Here is a 14,169-nt window from a genome sequence, read left to right on the forward strand (position 1 = left end):
TTAAGTCATTTTTATTTTATTTTTTTTTAACCTACCCCCCACCCCAACATAGCTGTCACTAGTCAGGCAGTATTTGATTTGAAGGGAGCTCTAATAGACAGATAAGGCATGTTTGTTATTGTTTGATACTGCTTCCTCAGTTTCTGCTAGCCTAGCTGTTGAGAAAAGGCCTTTGCGCATTCACATTCTCGGCAAGTAGCCTGGCCATTCACAGCTTTATTCGCCTCGCCCCGGCTGCACTCACATCAAAGACAACTTTCCTCGAAGCCCATCTGATCAAATCGCTCCTACAACCTACTACCACTCACTCACGGCCACATGCACATTTGTATTCTCCGGGTGCACAAGCAAAGGAGAGCATTCAAAGACTTGCGTACAGTAACGTTGCCCACTTGCATCTGTGCAAAGGCATGACTGGCACTATAGACTGCCTGTTCACGACCACAGTGGGAGAAGCACCCCATCTGTAGCACTCACTTCAACTTGCAATGAAAGTGTGAGTAGTGCACGGCTACCAGCTAATTATTTTGACCCGTTTCTTAGAGGCTAAAGCCATTGCAGCCGGCCAGCTATTCAGTGTATGTACTGCTAATCCACAGCTAATTCCTCTTTCTGTCAGCACATTCATGTTGGCTCTTTCTTTCTACTGCACTGACTGATGTGTGGAGTATTGGTAAGGGGAAGCGAGTCGTCTTTATGGTGCATACGCACACACATATTTCACTACCACTGAGTCAGGCCCAAAAAAAGATGAACTTATTGAGGTCTCCATTGCCATGGCAACAAGAATAGTTTTGATGATGCTCCCTTCACAGACAATGAGGTTGCAACATATCATGGAGCAGATTGCTGTTCCGTGGCTTGTTACTAAGGGGGCCTATTTAATGCAGATACTGTTGAGCACTAGAGCACAGATGGCTGACTCCTCTAGCATCGGCACATCGAAGAAAGCTCCTGTCCACATTTGCAAGCTCTGTGTGTGTGTGTGTGAGGCAGGTGGGGGGTTGCAGGGGGCACTTTGCAACATTGATCCGAAGGGAGGTGGGGTGGAGGCTGTGATGTACAGTATTTAATAATGAACAAAATCAACAAAGATGGATGCAAAAAGCCTAAACTCGGCAATAGCAGTCAGGTATGACACTGACACGACGCAGAGGATTACAGCATGCTGGCTGTCACAGTGTGAGAGAAGCTGAAGGACATATGGGTTGATGTAATAACAGAAAACGTGACAAATAACGGAACAATTAGAGATGTAATCAAGTAGGCTACTGAATGTGTCACTGTGCAGGCATTACAGCTTGCTGTGTTCATTCTAGGACAAATACATACAACTGATATGTTTTATTGTCAAAACTTCTTTGATTTTGATATAGATACCAACACCAATGCCTTGATTTCAACAGTTTCTTTTAAATTACGAATAGAAGGTGGGTGTGGTTTGAACTAGAAATGAGTGTAAGGTGCTGGTGTGGATATATTTACTGACTGCAACAGACAACAAACTAATCAAAAAGCACTAATATTATTAACATGCATATCGAAACTACAGTAGTACAGTCTAGATTTTGGTAACATGCATTGTTATTAGCACAATGATGCTAAGACTGACTACTTAGGTATTGAAATTTGATAGTGAATGACAGTAGGCCTGTGCTAGTAACAGAATCCTCTCATTCAGACAACTGTGTGGAAACTAACCACGGTACACAATTAAAGCAGGTTCGGGGAGGGACATGTTTTTTTTTTACCTTTGCTTCATTTTTTACTAGGCAAAGACTAAGCTTAAACTCACAAGCTATCATATTCTTCGCCCGTGTCCATGTCAGAGCTAGAGACTGTCTCAAAAATATTGGAATAAATATTTTTTTAAGTACATCTGCTGATGCTTCCAAGAGCATCACCAGTAATGTATTTACAGAGATACTTCTACTAACAATAGTAACAGCAACTTTTTTGTTCTAGTAATTTTGATACAGTCTAACTCTGTAGTTGCTTAGCTAATTGTATGAGAGTTGAGACATGATAATGTTTTTCCAGAGACCTGAAGCTGTGTGGTTCGATAAGTAAAACCTCACACTGTGGTCTGAAGATGTCCTCAAATGTACACCACACTACAGACACTGCAGAGTGCAGCCCAACATCCATAACTCTAAAACATTCTCATCTATGAGATTTATTTAGCATAATAAATGTGGTATTAATGCAGCACATCACATCATCCAACAGGTTTAAATGTTTAGTTAGGTTCATGTGTGAGAATAGTAGTCTTTTGCTATTATTTGCATAAAATATATCCTTAATTGAATTACAGTGGTAAATGTGTTTTTGGCCTAGGTTTGATTCCCCGGTCAGGCGACCAGGGTCCTTTCTGTGTGAAGTTTGCATGTTCTCCCTGTGTTTGTGTGGGTTTCCTTCAGGCGCTTCAGTGCTCACAGTCCAAAGACATGCAGTCAGGCGAACTTGAGATGCTAAATTGGTGTGAATGTATATGTCTGTTTGTCTGCCCTGTGGAATAACAATACTGTGGAAATCCAACTGAAATCAAAAATTCTCTCTTATGTAAGCAATAGTCATTTTAATCAAATCCGATCATTGTATCATCTGGGAGCGGAGAAAAAAAGAAAAATCCCTCCTGTTTTTGGGTAAACTTCATGCTTATTAAGATGCTAATTTTCCCTGCAGGAATATAAAAAAGTTGTACTAAAAAACGCTCAGTTTGCCAAAACTCTTCTCCTTGTACAAAAGGATTTAATTACGCTTCAGAATGTGTAACTCTCACAGCCCATTGGTAGCACAGGGAGGCAACGTACACACACATACACACACTTACTCAGCATGGGTAAAAGCTGCTCCTGCTAAAACGCAAACCCACACACCCACGTGCCGCACATGTGCATTTGTGTGAGTACGACCATGTTTAACATGCCTGCCGCAGTTGTTCGTACATGTGCCTGAAGACAGTGTTGACCCCATGGCAGCATCACCACCCCACTGCCGTCAGTTGGGCCTATCCCCTCGACAGAAATCACACATACACACATACACAAACACACATCGTGGGCCGGGTCTATCCCCTCGACGCTGAAGGACGCGGCAGACAGGTGAGCGTAAACAATTCATCACCACAGTGACACCTCCACATCTGCCAGTCCCAACATGGCCAGAGGAGCTGTCAGTCACCTCGACTAGCCCAGACCCCCTCAGCCAGGCTGGAGCACAGCGACCAACGCCAGCAGATGTTGCCTTTTAGGGAAGCACCACAATACAGACATACACGGCCGAACACTCTGCAACCATGGCTTTGAACCTGAAGAAGCAGGCTATAGCTGCATTAGGTGCTGTTGCTGGAATTAATACTTATTCATGATAGAATGTAATGCCTTAACCCCTTGAACCCTGAGATTATTACGCCAACCGAGTTCACATGTGTATGAGTTTTTTGAAAACCCTAGGAGGCATTCAGATGACACCTTCTTAAAAAGAAGTAGGACAAGCTTCTTAGAAGGTGGGTTAACACATTTGACTGACAAAAATATAAGTATGTTTTCAAACCAAACGAGTGAGATTGACAAAATTGACATACATTCTAATCAGTATACAACTATTCCATGTTTAAATTATGGCTCTTAAAAATGTTTCCATGCTTTCATGTGGATGTGTAAAACTTATCTTTTTGAAAGCACTCACATCATAGCATCAACTTGCCCATGATTCTTGCTTCTTGCTTGGGAAGTGTTGGGCATCAAAACGTGAAATGGTTAATCACCACGTTGTTTCAGTGTGATTCATTTATCATTCGGCATCCTCACATCTTCATTTTATCAGTGCTTTCTGATATAGCCACTATAAATGTGTGCCATATTTTGCATAACAGCCACGCTCATAATGTTATCATCTCCTTCTGGGCTGGATTGCTCATGTAAATGTCTTCTAATCATTTTTGTATTCTCGTGTAGACGAAAAGAAAACACAGAAATACCTGGATGAGGCCTTGTGGATCTTAAGACTTATAATTCAGTAACCACCATAAATTCTCTGGAAACTGCTACGAAATTAATATGCAGTTATGAAAGTGAGTAACTGAAGTTTGGCCCACACACATGTCTATAAAGGTTAAGGGGGTGAAGTTCAATACAGGATGCTAAACATACTAATTAGAGAGCATGGATGATCATGAATCAGGACAGAAACTGAGGAATTTACCATTATCACGATAAAAATGTTATGGTGGAAAACTGGACTGTACTGGACTGCTAGGCAAAGACAAGTATAGACCACCCATGTATTGGGAAGCATGTTTCACAAACATTGACTGTAATGAATTAAATATCAGCTTCAGGCTGACATTAAGACAATCTATGTGTTGCGTCAATGTGAGGTCTCAAACACGCTCTTATTGTGAAAGACATTCATTTGAGCTTGCTGCTGTGAAGCCTTGTGAATGGCTCTCAATTACAAGTGTCACTTTGTGATGGCTACCATTGTCCAAATAAACACACGCGGGCCTGGCGCGAAAGCACCTAGCGGGCTGGGGTTGGGCCAGGGTGCCATTCTCCTACGAGCTGAGGCCAACAAACAGGTGAGGAGTGTCAGCCCCACCAGTGGCCCATTGTAACATGGGACAAGGACAATATGAAGCGGAGATGTTCCAAGCGGCCGCACGCCCTCTCCAGCAGAGGCTGAAATCATGGTCGCCATCCATCACCAAGGGCTTAACAATAACACAGGACCAAAGAGCACAGCATGCTGACATACACGTGTACATGCATGCTCACATGTACACCAGAAGATAATTATCTGCTTTTATATAGCACTTTTCATTTTAGAAACTTTACTTATTTATTTTGCACAGCACATTTGACATGTCCTGCTTTGTGCCCTACACTTCTTACAATCACATCACACCTGATCTATATGCTTTAAATAGCCTATACATTGTGTTTACATACTGTGGATATATAGTACTGTGCAAGAAGAAACGGATGTTTATATGCAAAGCCAAAATACCTTGGCAAATCAATCCATCAATATTTTGAATCAGGTGTGCTACTGGTGGAATTTACCAATCCATGAAATGGCTGGAGTACACCGAGAAGTCAGGAACAGAACATGTATTTGTCTAACTAAGATATTAATAACTTAGGTTTTACTGTATTTATGTTTCTTTATATTTTTTGAATGTTTTACAGTGCTTTGTTTTACTGGTAAATACACTAATTGCTAAGATAAACAGTTTTTTGTATTCTTGCATACAAATTCCTAGTATATGCAAGTGTACTTGGCCTATATAGTGATTCTGAAAGGTAAAATTGTGTACCACAGTGGATACATAGCCTTACACAGCTCCTATACACTTTCAAAACCTATAATCACAGCTACTGTTGACATATAGTCACTGTCAACAAAAGCACGTCCTGTGCACATGCTTATGCGTCAAACACTTACTACATAACAGGACTCCCAGTGCATTCATTGGCCCATGTACGCTATCATAATAACAACTGCTAAAAATTTGTGGGCTGTCTGATAACTACATGTTGGAGTAAACCACTGTTTTACAAACAGTAAAATTTCATACACTATGTATGATAACTCCAGGTCTAACAGCAATTTTTCCTACAGCCTATATTAAAGGTATAGAAATAAACTTTTACTAGGTAAAGCAATAAATTGGAAAGCAATACATAGTACCATATGTATATATATATATATATATATATATATATATATATATATATATATATATATATATATATATATATATATATACACACACACACTATATTGCCAAAAGTATTCACTCACCCATTCAAATCATTGAATTCAGGTGTTCCAATCACTTCCATGGCCACAGGTGTATAAAACCAAGCACCTAGGCATGCAGACTGCTTCTGCAAACATGTGTGAAAGAATGGGTCGCTCTGAGGAGCTCAGTGAATTCCAGCATGGTACCGTGATAGGATGCCACCTATGCAAAAAGTCCAGTCTTGAAATTTCCTCGCTACGAAATATTCCACAGTAAACTGTCAGTGGTATTATAACAAAGCGGAAACGATTGGGAATGACAGCAACTCAGCCACGAAGTGGTAGGCCACGTAAAATGACAGAGCAGGGTCAGCGGATGCTGAGGCGCATAGTGCACAGAGGTTGCCAACTTTCTGCAGAGTCAATCGATACAGACCTCCAAACTTCATGTGGCCTTCAGATTAACTCAAGAACAGTGTAGAGAGCTTCATGGAATGGGTTTCCATGGCCGAGCAGCTGCATCCAAGCCTTACATCACCAAGTGCAATGCAAAGCGTTGAATGCAGTGGTGTAAAACACGCCGCCACTGGACTCTAGAGCAGTGGAGACGTGTTCTCTGGAGTGACAAGTCTGGGTTTGGCGGCTGCCAGGAGAACGTTACTTGTCTGACTGCATTGTGCCAAGTGTAAAGTTTGGTGGAGGGGGGATCATGGTGTGGGGTTGTTTTTCAGGAGTTGGGCTCGGCACCTTAGTTCCAGTGAAACAAACTCTTAATGCTTCAGCAGACCAAGAGATTTTGGACAATTTCGTGCTCCCACCTTCGTGGGAACAGTTTGGGGATGACCCCTACCTGTTCCAACATGACTGTGCACCAGTGCACAAAGCAAGGTCCATAAAGACATGGAGGAGCGAGTTTGGTGTGGAAGAACTTGACTGGCCTGCACAGAGTCCTGACCTCAACCCGATAGGACGCCTTTGAGATGAATTAGAGTGGAGACTGCCAGCCAGGCCTGCTCGTCCAACATCAGTGTCTGACCTCACAAATGCGCTTCTGGAAGAATGGTCAAAAACTCCCATAAACACACTCCTAAACCTTGTGGAAAGCCTTCCCAGAAGAGTTGAAGCTGTTATAGCTGCAAAGCGTGGGCCGAAATCATACTAAACCCTATGGATTAAGAATGGGATGTCACTCAAGTTCATATGCGTGTGAAGGCAGCCGAGCGAATACTTTTGGCAATATATATTCTATACAGATTTTGGGTCCTGCTACACAGAATCTAACATGCTGTCAGTTAAAACAAGCCGAAGCTACCTGTGCCAAAGCGACACAGGTCATAAGAAGGGGTCGAGAGCAAACACTCCCTGGGATCCAAATAACAATGGTGGTGTCCTGGGGAGCCACAAAGCCCAGCAGACCCTTTGTTTCTCCAGGAGGGCCTGCATGACAATCCCAGGCTGACAGGCAGCGCAGGGGGGATGAGGAACCTGGGACAGGGGCACATTGTTCCTCTCCACGTGCGCAAGGTGCACCTCCTTCCACCCTGACAGGAAACAGAGGCCCAGCTAAGAATAAGCTGGGCAGGCCAGAGGCTTTCTGAGCTAAATTGCTAGTAAAAAAGAGGACCTCCTTTGAGTAGCAGAGTTTACCTGTTGTGGTGAGGGGGCGGAGAGTGAGAGAGGAAGAGAGAGAGAGAGAGAAAGAGAGAGAGAGCGAGCGAGAGAGAGAGAGAGAGAGAGAGAGAGAGAGCGCTAGCATTTGAATTAACCTGCCATTTTCATACTCTTTAAAAGGTAATAATTATGCGAGCAGCAGGAAACTTTTGGGGCTAGAATTAAAAGCTAAAAGCATAGTTCCCGTTTGATTTTTGTTTGTTCTGCCATGAATGGCCATCAGCTGGGCAGCTGGGCTTTTTTTTTTCCTTTTTCACAATTGCTGGGGGACTTTTTTTGTTGGGGATTTTTTCTCCAGTCCTCTTTTTTTCTCTTATCTAACACATACAAATTGAAGGAAAACCAAATGCATGTAAATGTTGTGACATACAGAAGAGGCCTGTGAGTAAACAGAAGTAGGTGAGAATTGGGAAGGGTAGGGTAAAATCCCCTCAGGTGGCAGGGGTAAATATACCCCCTCTCTCCTTCTGAGACTCAGCCCTGTTTCAGCAGGCTCGATAAAAAGAGCGACTACGTGTACGAGAAGAGGTGGATCCGGCTGGATGGCGAGAGTCTGATTATTACCGTAAAAGCCGGAGATAACAAGGTAACAGCGATGGGCAGGCGCACAATGGAGCCTCTATTACCTGGATGCTAGCTGTTATTTGCAGCCGCAGCGCGTCTTTTCCCCTTGCCTTTCCTCGAGGACAATGGCTGAAAATGGGCTTTTTTCCAATATGCTGAAGAGTGGCAATGAGGATTTCTGAGTCTTCAAAGCAAAGACTGGATGCGAGGCCAGGCCTGGTCTGCTGAAAGACTGGCCAACATGCAACTCATCCAAGCTCACTTATGGATTGGCCTGCAGGCCAGAATCTATAGAAGCACAAAATAAAAACGTACAAACACACAAACGTACAAACATGGATACAACCTCACTCTTTCAGTGCTCATGAAAATTTAAAGGAATAATTTGGCAAAAAATAAAATTTACACTATGAATTAGGTTAGCCATGATTTATAAGTGTTTGGTCTCTAAATTTTATTTCTTTAGTTTAGCACTGGAGCTGCAAGGCTAATGTGGCTAACAAACACAAGAAGGCAATAGTCACCCAAATTTTTTCAGTGAATACATCCCGAAAATTTCTCTCAACCTGCTCAGACCGCATCCAGTTCTTCATTAAGGTCGTGCAAACTTGTTAATGTGGTTTAGGACACAGTATGACTTGCTATACACTATAAAAATAATCAAAGTTTTATTATGTAGCCGAATATTGTGGTCCACCATTTTAGACAACAGGTGTTGAGCTGAATTCTGACTCCCTTTCATATGCACATTAGGTAGGCATATGGATGCTACAAATTACGTTCACAATTTCCGTTCTTTCTGGTTATTAACATATATCTTCATTTTGGAAATTTAAGGTTAACAGTTACTTACGAACATACTCTGTAACGTCCATATGCCTGCATGATGTGCATGCATGCAAAGAGGAGTCAGAATTTGGAACAACACTTGTCTAAAATGGCAGACTGTTGCATTTAGTTGCACAGTGAAGTTTTGTCTGTTGTTATACTTCACAGTACTTCTAAACTACATGGACAAGTCTATCCGATCTTATGAAGATATGGATGCAGTTTTAGTGGGTTGATAGAAGTTTTGGGGATGTATTTACAGAAAAGATTTGGGTTATTTTTGACTTTTGCAGTTTGTTAGCAATGTTTGCCTTGTACCAAAATGTCTTGGCTGATCAACTTCCTGTGAGGTGGAAAATTGTGTAAATTAGATTTTTTTGCTGAACCATATTTAGGTAAGATTTTAAAGTCAGATTAACTTAAACACACCTAAGCGCCAGGCCAAATACTATCATAAGTGCACACAGACATGTTGCATACAGTCTATAAGATCTGTGCAGCATGCTCACACTTATGCTAACACAAATATAATGTAAAAGTTTGAAATACAAACACATACTCTCATACACACAAATAAGGGGCAGTAGCAGATCAGGCAGATCATGGTGTTTGGTGTAGACAACGCAATCTGACTGCGGTCTCTCATTCAGCAGGCATTTGGGAAAGCACTTTTCTCCTTCATTACCCAAATAATTCTTTAAGCCAGTGACCCTGTGATTTTCCATTCATGAATACTTTCCATGGCATTAACAGTTTGATAAATCCGCTTTTGAACACCACAGCTGCCTTAGCCAGCTTTTCTTACAACATTTGGCAGAATGCTAATCTCCTTCTTCAGGAATGTGTACAAAAAGGTGTATGAAAAAGACTGTGCCAATATAATAACAATGAAAAAGGTTTTAAACTTAAGTTAAGACCCAAGTTAAAATATTATAAAATGTTACACTACAGCAAAGTTATATAACTATAACAAGCACATGAATCCAAAGTGATCCTAATATCCACCAAACCCACATTTCTTCTCATAACTTAACTTACACACAGAAAATTCCACTAATTGTTTTATCCTTAAATCTGCAGAGGACGCATACCTATTTTCACTTTCACAAATCAATAAAAGGTGTTTGGAAGCTCAAAATTTTGCATACGACTTTGTTATTTTGTGATGTTCTGATTTGTTACCATGTCTCATGGTTTACTTAAAATCAATCTGGGCTGGACCACTTCATATGACTTTAGTGTCAATGGGCGGGCTAAACTGATATAGTCTGAATATATGGATATAAATGGCCTGTTTTGCAGCTTATTTTTCATATATGGACTGTATGGACTGGGGAGGGAATGGTATGCTTTGAAACTCTAACAATACTTCCATTTTAGAAAACATGGAAAATTCCATGATATGGGTCCTTTAAATAAATTTGAAGCACTCACCTTTCTAGAGCTGCTGTCAGCAGGGTCTAACAGCTTTACCTGCCCAAGAGCCAGCCTTGACTAAAATAATGCACAGTACCAGACACTTAATCCACAAGCCTGGTGTCATTAATTTACCTAGTAGCTCATCCACATTATCTACAGCAGAACTCTACCAGTCAGACTTCCCCGGGCGAGTTCAGTGGACCACATGGGTCAACACAGCGACTGCCACACCAGTCTTGTTTAAACAGTCTATTAAGTTCACATGGCTCCTGTTAGTTAGCCTGCTTGATAGGCCAGTGGCCCTGTGCTTGTGCAGGGTCACACCAATACTGCCTGTGCTATTGACTTCATTACCGCGCAGGCCTGAGGTGAGGAGCTCATTTGCACTGAAGCTACTGAGGGAGGCCGCAAGAGGCCATGTCAGAAACTCAATCGCTCTACTAAAAAAAAAGTGCTTACTGAATGTCCAGCACGGACATCAATATAGACGAAGAGCTGCAGAAAAGCTTATGGCTGGATTGTGTAAAATGTCAACAGTGAAAGATTTTAGTTGGCAAACCCGATCAAATGTAAGAAATAAGAGATTCAAACTTGTGCTTCATTTGTATATAAAAATTAATAAAGTATAAAATAAAATTATTATTTTTCTTTCTATCTATCTATCTATCTATCTATCTATCTATCTATCTATCTATCTATCTATCTATCTACCTACAGTGGTGTGAAAAAGTGTTTGCCCCTGTCTGATTTCTTATTCTTTTGCATGTTTGTCACACTTAAATGTTTCAGATCTCCAAACAAATTTAAATATTAGACAAAGATAACACAAGTAAACACAAAGTGCAGTTTATAAACAAAGATCTTTATTATTAAGGGAAAAAGAAATGCAAACCTACAGGGCCCTGTGTGAAAAAGTGATTGCCCCCTAAACGTAATAACTGGTTGGGCCACCTTTAGCAACAACAACTGCAATCAAGCGTTTGTGATAACTGGCAATGAGTCTTTTACAGCACTGTGGAGTAATTTTGGCCCACTCATCTTTGCAGAATTGTTGTAATTCAGCCACACTGGAGGGTTTCTGAGCCTGAACCGCCTTTTTAAGGTCATGCCACAGCATCTTAATCAGATTCAGGTCAGGACTTTGACTAGGCCACTCCAAAGTCTTAATTTTGTTTTTCTTAAGCCATTCAGAGGTGGACTTGCTGGTGTGTTTTGGATCATTGTCCTGCTGCAAAACCCAAGTGCGTTTCAGCTTGAGGTCATGAACAGATGGCCGGACATTCTCCTTCAGGATTCTTTGGTAGACAGGTAGAATTCATGGTTCCATTTACCACAGCAAGTCTTCCAGGCCCTGAAGCAGCAAAACAGCCCCAGACCATCACACTACCACCACCATATTTTACTGTTGGTATGACATTCCTTTTCTGAAATGTTGTGTTACTTCTACGCCAGATGTAATGGGACATACACCTTCCAAAAAGTTCAAGTTTTGTCTCGTTAGTCCACAGAGTATTCTCCCAAAAGTCTTGGGGATCATCAAGATGTTTTCTGGCAAAACTGATACGAGCCTTTATGTTCTTTTTGCTCAGCAGTGGTTTTCGTCTTGGAACTCTGCCATGCAGGCCATTTTTGCCCAGTCTCTTTCTTATGGTGGAGTCATGAACACTGACCTTAACTGAGGCAAGTGAGGCCTGCAGTTCTTTGGATGTTGTTGTGGGGTCTTTTGTGACCTCTTGGATGAGTCGTCACTGCGCTCTTGGGGTAATTTTGGTCAGCTGGCCACTCGTGGGAAGGTTCACCACTGTTCCATGTTTTTGCCATTTGTGGATAATGGCTCTCACTGTGTGTCGCTGGAGTCCCAAAGCTTTAGAAATGGCTTTATAACATTTTCCAGGCTGATAGATCTCATTTACTTTGTTTCTCATTTGTTCCTGAATTTCTTTGGATCGCAGCATGATGTATAGCTTTTGAGGATCTTTTGGTCTACTTTGTCAGGCAGGTCCTATTTAAGTTATTTCTTGATTGAGAACAGGTGTGGCAGTAATCAGGCCTGGGTGAAATTGAACTCAGCTTTCCAAAGATGTGATAAACTACAGTTAATTTATGTTTTAATGGAGGGGGCAATCACTTTTACACACAGGGCCCTGTAGGTTTGGATTTCTTTTTCCCTTAATAATAAAGACCTTCATTTATAAACTGCATTTTGTGTTTACTTGTGTTATCTTTGTCTAATATTTAAATTTGTTTGGTGATCTGAAACATTTCAGTGTGACAAACATGCAAAAGAATAAGAAATCAGGAAGGGGGCAAACACTTTTTCACACCACTGTATCTATCTATCTATCGATCGATTGGTTGATTGTTACGTACTTGAAACACATTTGAGCATGTTAAAGGTTTCATATTACAACTTTTAACTACTTTTAGCTACTTATATTGAGGTGGACCTTCAAAGACTGTCTATAAAAATATGTTACAATGTATATGTATACATAAAAACACCTCCTTTACACTGAAGGTTTTCTGCACTTTGTTAATGATTACCTTTTAGTTACTATATTTGAGCAAGAAAAACACTTATTAGTAGACTGTTGTCCTTTATACATAGTATCGTATATTGTGGACTCAAACGGCAAACTTTTTATGCAACATTTTTATTTTTAAGAATGTTCATCAACACAATTTGGCTGGTGCAAAAGTTATGGTACATTCAACATTCTATGTTTTATTTTTTCCTAATATGTTAAACTGAGAAAAATAAGCTTCTTTACACTAAAATGTGAAGAGCAATGTCCTATGTAATTTCACTCCCTGTAGAGGATGCATTAACTTATTTTCACTTAGAAAATCAACAAAACGTAATCTGAGTGTTCAAAATTTTGTATATGAATGTATATGACTTAATTTGCATAACTGGACACAGCTGTGGTACAACTATGCAAAGTAACACTACGCTTTCCACACATTTTTTATTTATGTGCGTCTTTGTGCACGTTTATTGGAACATGCCAGTGTGACCGTGTCCATGCACAGAAGTACTCAGAATTTCTATATGACCACACAAGCATGTTACTGTGAGACTGAAGAAAACTACTTGTCTGTGCAAATACACCAATGGTCAATAAAGTCTGATTCTGATGTGACTTAGACTGTGCAAATATGGAAATATGAAAACACATGCAGCATGGGCTGGCGAAGAGCTGGTCAGAGCATTGATCCGGCCTCAGCATGGGAGAGGAGTACACTTCCTTTAATCAGGAGCAAGGCCCAGAGCCTCTGGCTCCCCAGAGGTTCCTCTCAGATAAAACTGTCCTAGAGCACAACTGGCTGAGATGAGGGAGAGAGAGCTGGGCCTGAGGGCCTTGGCACAGAGCAGGTCCAGTGCTAGATCTCAAAGAACTCATTATTCCCTACCTGCTGAACCTCTGCTGGAGCAGGCTGAATCCAAAATCGCCCTTATACGGAGCAGGTCCCAGGGCCAGCAGTGCTGGAGAGTGAAGAGGGGCTTGTTTTCAGGGGGGCGCAGTTTGATATTCCTGGTGCCATGCCAAGGCCCTGAGCTGCTGACCAAATTTGCTGGTTTTTTTTTTCTTTTTAATTATTTTGGACACAGCTAATTGTTCTCTCTCCACCTCCGATGACCCTTTTGCTTGTTTTTTTTTCCTTTTCATTTTTTTTCCTCCATGTGTGCAAATGAAGTTTTCACCCAGGCAATCACACCTTTAATTAAATTAAAACAAAGGTGCTAAAGCTGTTGATTGTCAACGCAGAAGGGGACGAGAGGGGGGGGTTGGTGGGGGTGGCTCAGAATGCAATGAATATCAATGCGTGATGAGTGACTGAGCTCCCCCAGCTGTCAGCCAAATGAATGTGAATATTCAGTTCTTTCCCCTCCACTTAACTTCCATTTAGCTCTGATAACATTTTATTAGCTTTTCC

The sequence above is a fragment of the Colossoma macropomum genome, unplaced genomic scaffold (genome assembly GCF_904425465.1).
Source record: "Colossoma macropomum unplaced genomic scaffold, Colossoma_macropomum, whole genome shotgun sequence".
Taxonomy (NCBI): Eukaryota; Metazoa; Chordata; class Actinopteri; order Characiformes; family Serrasalmidae; genus Colossoma; species Colossoma macropomum.